The sequence below is a fragment of the Myotis brandtii genome, unplaced genomic scaffold (genome assembly GCF_000412655.1).
Source record: "Myotis brandtii unplaced genomic scaffold, ASM41265v1 scaffold5, whole genome shotgun sequence".
Classification (NCBI taxonomy): Eukaryota; Metazoa; Chordata; class Mammalia; order Chiroptera; family Vespertilionidae; genus Myotis; species Myotis brandtii.
Genome location: NW_005369060.1, coordinates 237045 through 245535, shown reverse-complemented (window position 1 = coordinate 245535; position 8491 = coordinate 237045).

Genomic DNA, 8491 nt, shown 5'->3' with positions numbered 1-8491 from the left:
TAGGAGGGTGAAATACTCTCCCATACTGTAAGTGTCAAACATGTATTTTTGCTCCTATGCATTAAAATGTGTGCTAAGTAACTCATGTTGGGGGATGGGTTAAAAAGTGAAAGGGATTAAGAAGAAAAAATTGCCAGCTTTAAAAATAGTCAAAGGAATATAAAGGAAAGCATAGGGTATTAGATAGGATATATATATGAGTCTAATATGCAAAGTGTCCCCTTGGCAGTTTGACCGGGAGACCGGGAGTTCAATCACTTGTTATGACGTGTGCTGACCACCAAGGGGGTGGCGTGGAACATGGCAGGTGACTAGTCACAGCTGAGGGATCAAGGGAAGGAGGAGATGAGGAGGTGAGGAGGTGGAGGGGGGGGACCGTGCAGAGGCGGGGAGGCTGGGAGGCGGGGAACCTGATCGTCCCTGATCACTGGCCAGGCCTAAGGGACCCTACTCATGCATGAATTTCGTGCACTGGGCCTCTAGTATTGTAATAACTATATATGGTGCCAGATGGGTACTTAGAATCATCAAGGTGATCACTTCATAAGGTATATAAGTGTCTAATCACTATGTTGTACACCTCAAACTAATATAATATTTCATGTCAACTGTAACTGTAAATAAACAAAATGCTTACTCAAAATGTTCACTACTTCAACTGCTCAATGATAAGATGAACATTTTGGAAGCTTCCATTAACTACTTTGTTCTGCAGAAAAATCAACTTAACAGGTCTTAGAGCTCATCCAGGTCAATGATCTTATTTTCAAATTAGAAGTAAAGTCTGAGAAGATTGAGAGGAAGCAGGGCTTGCTATCCCAAAATATGCCTTTGGCTATTGATCATTTTAACCTAGTTATTTTTAAGAAACAAAGACACAGGAAAAAACTTTGATCATCTCCCTAACTGCCTAAAGGGATTTAGATAGAGTACCTGCTCAGGGAAGGGGACTATTATCGTAGACAACTATAGTGTAATATAAACTAGTGTGTGATAGACAGGGAAGAGCTAGCAAGACCCATTTGACCAAAGACCTCTCTGTGTCCCATTGTTAAAGATGGCCCAGAAAACAATTGTTAACCAAGCTTTTGCTTTTCAATCTCTGTGTGAAGTGCCTTCCTCCCCTTTGAAGTCCCAAACCACAACAATCCCTTCTCCTTAGTTCAAAATGGCATATAAACCTTAACTCCTTATCTGTCCAAGGGTCTCACGTTCCTTTGGAACTCTTGTGTGCACATACTTAATAAATTTGGTTATGTTTTCCTGTTAATCTGTTTTAGGATAATTTGATTACTAATCCAGCCAGAGAACTTAGAATGGTAGAAGGAAAATAAATATTTTGTCCTCACAACCAGTGACCTGGCTACAGGTCTGCAGCTATTTGTGTCCTAAATGAGACAAGAATCAGTGGTCATTTGATCTTTTCACTACTTCATGTTATTAAAAATCTAGCCTGATTATAATTAAATTAGGGTTCCAAATAACTCCCACACTAGACTTAAACTAGACTATGGCAATAAAAACAGATTGAGAAACTGTTCATGAAAAAGTTACACCACAACTAGATCAACAATATAATCCGTGTGCTTGCTCTAAACTTAACCAATATAATGTCCCCATTCACCATCTCGCCTCCAATTCCTGCCAAATTCATGAAATCTTACAACTGACAAAATATTTTGAATTTTTTATTCTCTTCATGTCTTTTTCCTGCCTTAGAATCTATAATGTCTCCGATGACATTTCACAGAGTCCCTATCCCTCTACTTGGCATTTAGGTGCTCTGAAAAAAGGTCATTATATTCTCAGTTGGGAGCTCTCCTTATCCTCACTGGTTGCCTGTGGAAGTGGGCTTCTTGGGATGTCATGAGAAAAATAATTTTTTGATACTTATACAGGAGGATGATATATTGTAGAAAGCTGTATTTCTGTGGAATTATACCCCTGAGTTTCCAAGTTCCCATTTCCCTTGGTCCTGCCAAGGAAGAAGTCCAGATGTGCCTTTAGCAGGGCTGTGGTTAAACATGTCTGCACAGTCCAATCCAGCATCAGGCTGGCTTAGTTTGTGCTCCCCACTGCAGTCCATCTGTCCATTGCATGGGAGTCTGCAGGGCCACATGGCTACTATGGAGGAAACATGGGTGAATGCAAGAGAGACACAAGAGCCCAGAGGCAAGAGCTAAGAGAGAGAACTTCTTTGTTTGGGGAATTATGTACCCACAAGTTTTCACAGGCTTGTAGTAGCTCCAGAGCCTTTAGCCAATGATCTCTGTTAATTACTAACAGGCACCTTCCCTACATCAACCTGACTTTACTGCACATATGCCCATCTTCTTTTGGTTGGACCCCTCTTCCCAGTGACATGTGGAGAATGGGTTAGGGCAGGGGTGGGCAACCCCTGGCACACGTGCCAAACATGGCACGCCAGTAACTTCTGCTGGCACGCGAAACCCTCTCTTATAATCTTCCATTTACAATTTTTTTCTTAATACCGACTTTTTTTTATTTTTCAGATAAATTCAATTTAGGTGCATCTTAGATAAATAAATAATTTTACATAACAAGTTATCTTAAAGACCATAGACATGGCTGACTTTGAAATGAAGTTGATTGAATTTCAGAGCAGCTCAATTTACCAAAGGGGCTTTAAGTTCATTTCTAGGTGGCTGCTTCTGAATTATTTTTACTTCCAATCACTGAAAGAGGCCGGCCAAGTTTTCCACTTGTTATTGTTTGGTTTTTGCTTTTTACTATATTTTATCCTCTGTCATGGTTGTTTACTTGTTACTAGAGCAGGGGTGGGCAACCCCTGGCACGCGTGCCAAACATGGCACGCCAGTAACTTTTGCCAGCACGAGAAACCCTCTCTTATAATCTTCCATTTACAATTTTTTTTCTTAATATCGACTTTTTTATTTTTCAGATAAATTCAGTGTAGGTGCATCTTAGATAAATAAATAATTTTACATAACAAGTTATCTTAAAGACCATAGACATGGATTGACGAGAGAGGGGAAGAGCAATTTCTATGCCTCTGCCTTAACTCTCCCTGCCTTCCTAGATCCGACCAGTGTTTTGGTTTCATCCACATATGCTTGTGAATCTTTGTTCTCAGTGATGAATTTTGTTAAGTCTCGTAATAGGAGTAGCCTGACGGATGAAAGTAGTAGCTCGTGCATATCTCTGAAGGTCACGAAATATAAACCTGATGTAAAATCTCTGTCATCAGTGATGCAGCAGCAAAAGTCCCACTGATAATATCAAACGGAGTCATAAAGTTTTCTGTCGGACTATCAGTGTACATGTATACATTAAAAAATAAATGTATTTTTCATCATCATATACTGTGTTTTTGTCGCTCGAATGAATTTTATTATTTCTTCAAGGTTCTTCACATACGTACACCTTAACAGATATCAAGTAGGCGTAACATGTTCTCAAAAAATTAGGGTAGGCACACAGAAGAATTTTGAGTCAGAGATTTTGCTGGTTTTGGCACGCACTCACAAAAAGGTTGCCCACCCCTGGGCTAAGGGTACTTACATTTTTAACAATCTTTGTTTGTGATGTTCCCTCAGCTATAATTACCAGACTGATATATGGGCCAATATTCATGATACCTTATTGAATTACTTAGCAATAATTTCTTTTACTTTTTTCCAGAAGATATGTACTTCCCAGTTATTCTCTTTGCTCTTAACATTCTAACCTGACATTAAATTAGTACCGTGCCAGGCGGAGCATCTTTTTGGCATCTGTCCCATATGACATAATTTGGAGCACAGAGTAGGTATTTAGTAACTAATTTATAATTTGTTTTAACAAATATCACTATGACATCAACATTCTATTTTAGCACAATATCAATTATTGTGGCACTGAATTTACTCCCTTTAAATATAAATGCAATCTGCAACACTATATCTGAAGCAATGTATTTTATCTTCTGCCATTTTGGAAAAATCCTCAATTCATCATCCTAAAATTGGACTAAGGGCTATGACCCCTTTTGCCCTGTAGAGTCAGCAATAAATTAAAATGTTAAAATATTGCATGAGACTCTTATTCATCCAAATTTTCTTGCAGTAAACCAAATCCCATTACATAAAATCTTTCCTAACACTAATCACATCATCTCCGTTAATTTGAATAAGCTGGCTTTGGGTTCAAGAGTTCAGCCTAAAAGGGCAAAAGAGAGACATTCTTTTATCTTGTTAAAATATACTTTTGAAAGTTAAACCAAATTCTGTCTGTATTCTGTTGGAGAAAGAACACAAATAAATTATTCTCTAATGACAAGAACCAGGAGTATTTTCAGCCTTTCATCTCATGCACAGACTTTCAAACATATATTTATTGAGCGACTGCTATAGATCAGATGTAAGGCTGTGTTCTGGGGACATGAAGATTAGTGGTATGAACTGTGTCCTCTAGCTTACAGCCTATTTGGTCTGTCCAATCTATTTAAGAAAGCAATTATAGTTGAACAGGATAGGTACACTAACAGAAGAAAGTCAGAAGTATTGTAAAAGGACAAAGCAGAGCATAACTAAATCTGCCTGGGGGATTCCAATATGTTTCACAAAGTCAGTGACATTTAATGTAGCTTGGAAAGATGCATGTGGTAGGAACTAAAGGGAAAGAACATTCCAGAGAGAGGAAACAATGTGTTCAAAGGCGTGTCTGTAAAAGGCTGCCTGCAGCGTTTAGGAAATAACTACAGTAAAATGGGGTCCATGCAGTTTATAGTTTATTCTGAACCTTGACACTGGTACCACTCTCTCACCTTGCCATTATGTCTCCAGACATAGAAGAGACACTGTCCTGAGAATGGAAACGAGGAGAGAGACCTATGTTGGAGCTCTTGCTAGAGATATTTGGAGATTAACTGAATGTGAAGGTGAGGGAGAAAATCTTAAGATGCACTGAAGTTTATACTTCAGTTAACTAGGTAAAAGAAGGTTATTTTTAAATAGAAGATACTCTCTTAACCTCCATGAACCCTACATTACTTGCAGGTGGGAGAGGGTTGAGATGAGGGACTCTGAGACCAAATAATGGAGGGCTTTGTGAGAGTGAGGACTTAGAATCAAAATGTTTTTGAGGAAGAAGCTTTTTCCAGTAACAGGCACTGTTCCCAAAAGACACACTGTTATTTGCAAGTAATAAGTTTAGTAGTAGGAGTTTTCTTTCCTCTAAGAATCTACACTAATAAAAGAGAAACAAATTAACCATCACTCCATCACTCCGCCACTCCGCTACAACCACCAGGGTCGAGGCATTAGGAAGGTTGAGAACCATTGCTCTAGATTCTGTAGAGAGACAGAGACAAAGAGATAGAAGACATCTCGCATTTTACTTCTCTACCATTGCCAGATACAGATAATAGAGTTGGCATTGCTGCTTAGCAGTCATGCAGTTTTTTTTAGTTTTTTTTTTCAGTTTTGCTTGTAAACAAACATAACAATAACTAGTGGCCTGGTGCACAAAATTCATGCACATTAAAAGGGAATTAATTAGAGGGAATATTTTAATATTGCTATTTGCCCTTTCTCTATAATAGAAGTGTCAGAGATGAAAGAAAATTAGTAAAATGTATATGAAAATCTCCTCCTGTCAGAGATTAGGGAGCGCCACGGGACCCAGAGTCAAGTCTCCACCCATCCGCGCATGCCTCCAAGTCCTGCAAGACCCAGACCCGGCTGGCCCCACCCCCGTCAAGCCCCACAGGGCAGGGGGCACAGCCTCAGGTCTCCCATCAAGCCCCTGGTGCTGGGGCGGGGGGCACAGCCTCAGGTCCCTTGGCCCCAGCGCAAGGGCTCAAGGGCACAAGGGCACGAGGGTGTGAGGGCAGGAGGGCAAGGGGCGTGACAACCATTTGCATATTAGCTCTTTATTATATAGGATTACATTTTCTTCCATTGTTCTATTGTCTAAGAGATTATATGCTTTCATAGAACACTTCTCACTTTTCTACATCCTACATTTAGCTAATGAACATTGGCAATAATTAGTCTCTTCTGCTTTTTTTTTTTAGTCTCTTCTGCTTATTTCATTTTTTTAATATGGGTTTTTTTTTGTTGATGAGAGAGAGAGAGAGAGAGAGAGAGACATCAATGTGAGAAGGAAACGTCCATTGGTTGCCTCCAGCACCCATCCTGACCAGGGATCATACCCATAACCCGGGCATGTGCCCTGACAGTGAATTGAACTGGTGACCTTTTGGTGCACTGCTGACACTCAACCAAGTGAGCCACAGTGCCCAGAGCTTATTTCAAAATTTTTGATATAACACAGGTGTATAGTACTTCTAAAAGATGATGTCTTCCATTCTTTTTACTTTTTCTCTTTCCTACCTGAGTTAGTAGTTTAAGATACTATGTAAATCTTCTCCTCCCTTCATTTTCCAGAATGGTCCCCCAATTTGACAGTTAAATTACATATGGTATCTAAAGGCCTCATCCATAATTAATCATGTAGTTGTTGATAACTCCTCTGCCTAATACCTCTGTCCTTATAGTCATTACATTACATATAATAATATGAAGATTTGAGAGACAAGATAAAGAATCCAGCTTTAGATGCTAATTATGATTGGACCAACAATTGGCAAGCTGTTCCTGGGCATAAAAATTTAGAACATTTAAATGGCAGTTGATGATTGATAGCAGTAGAAGAGACAAAATCTCAAAATAGAGCACTTAGAGCATAGAGTGAGAAGCTAAGAGGATAATAGAACCTGAAGAATATAAATTATCAATACAGGGAGGGAGGCCAAAGAATGATACTAGTATGATTATAAGTCTGATAACTAGAAGGAAAACAAAGAAAATGTGGTGCTTTAAAAAATTATGTAAAGAAATGCTCATGGTGAAATGTCTAACAGTGTCACTTACTACAGAGCTGATAAAGAACGTAGACAAAAGGTCATTATCTTTGACAGTCAGGATGGCATTGGTGAATTCTGAATGAGATATGGCTGTAGAGCAGTGGGGTCAAAAAATGAATGAGGTGAGATTTGACTGAAAGGGAGAAAAAAGATCTTAGTATGTCAAACCAAGATTAGGGCAAAAAGTAAAAAGCAATAGTAAGTATAAAATTGAACATTTTAGCAATATTATACCACCATCTCAGGACTGCAAAGAATAATTACTTACATTATAAAAAACAAACCATAATAATTACTTACATTATAAAAAACAAATAATATTTTGTCAACAACAAGAGGAATAATTATGGATGAGGCCTTTAGATACAATATGTAATTTAACAGTCAAACTGGGGGATCATTCTGAAAAAGGAAGTGAGGAGAAGATTGACACAGTATCTTAAACTACTAACTCAGGTAGGAAAGAGAAAGTAAAAAGAATGGAAGACATAATCTTTTAGAAGTACTATACACCTGTGTTATATCAAAAATTTTGAAATAAGCTCTGGGCACTGTGGCTCACTTGGTTGAGTGTCAGCAGTGCACCAAAAGGTCACCAGTTCAATTCACAGTCAGGGTACATGCCCGGGGTTATGGGTATGGTCCCTAGTTACGGTGTGTGCTGGGGGCAACCAATGGATGTTTCCCTCTCACATTGATGTTTCTCTCTCTCTCTTTTTCTCTCTCTCTCTCTCTCTCTCTTTCTCTCTCTCAATCTTTATCTCTCTAAAATCAATAAAAAAAACACACACACAGTTAGTATTTCCATCCTAACTCTAACTTTTTGCCAATACGATACTATACTATTTTCCTGGTATCCTGAATCATTTTTTATAAAATTGACTTCCCTAAAATCTCTCACTTTCTATTCTTCCCCTTTTTCTTTGTTAGTTCACAATTTACAAGTTTAATTTTGCCAATTTCTGTACCACATATGCAAAAATCTCTCAAAACTGTCTAATCTCTTCTGTAAACAAAGTCAATCAAGGTTAATCCCCACAGCATATAAATATGCTTAATCTCTCCCATATTAAAAAATGGAGACAGAACAACAACAATTATCTTCCTATCTTTCCTTTACACTCTGGTGAATAAAAATAATGGTGCACCCTCTGAGCCACACTTCTGCACCTGCTTCATAATCCTCAGTCCACAGCAGTCTGATTTCTGCTCTATCGTGTATATGTTAAGAAAATAAGGCAGAAAAGTAGGTCATTTTGGTAAGATACTAATTTCTTGTAATTATTTTGACCTGTCATAGCTCGCTTCCATCCAACTATAAGGATCTTTTAAAATTACAGACTTATTTACACTTCAAAACAATACAGACTACTACAGCTGACCCTTGAACAACATAGGTTTGAACAGTGCAAGTCCATTTATATTTTTTTGAAGAAATATAGTTGGTCCTTCATATCTGTAGGTTTTACATCCAGAGATTTAACCAATTTGATGAGCTGCAAAATGAACATACTAACATTCTATTGATTATTTTGGATTTAATCAAAAGAAGATCATATCTACTTCATATGAACTTTGATGAAGAGCTCTGAATATGAAAGG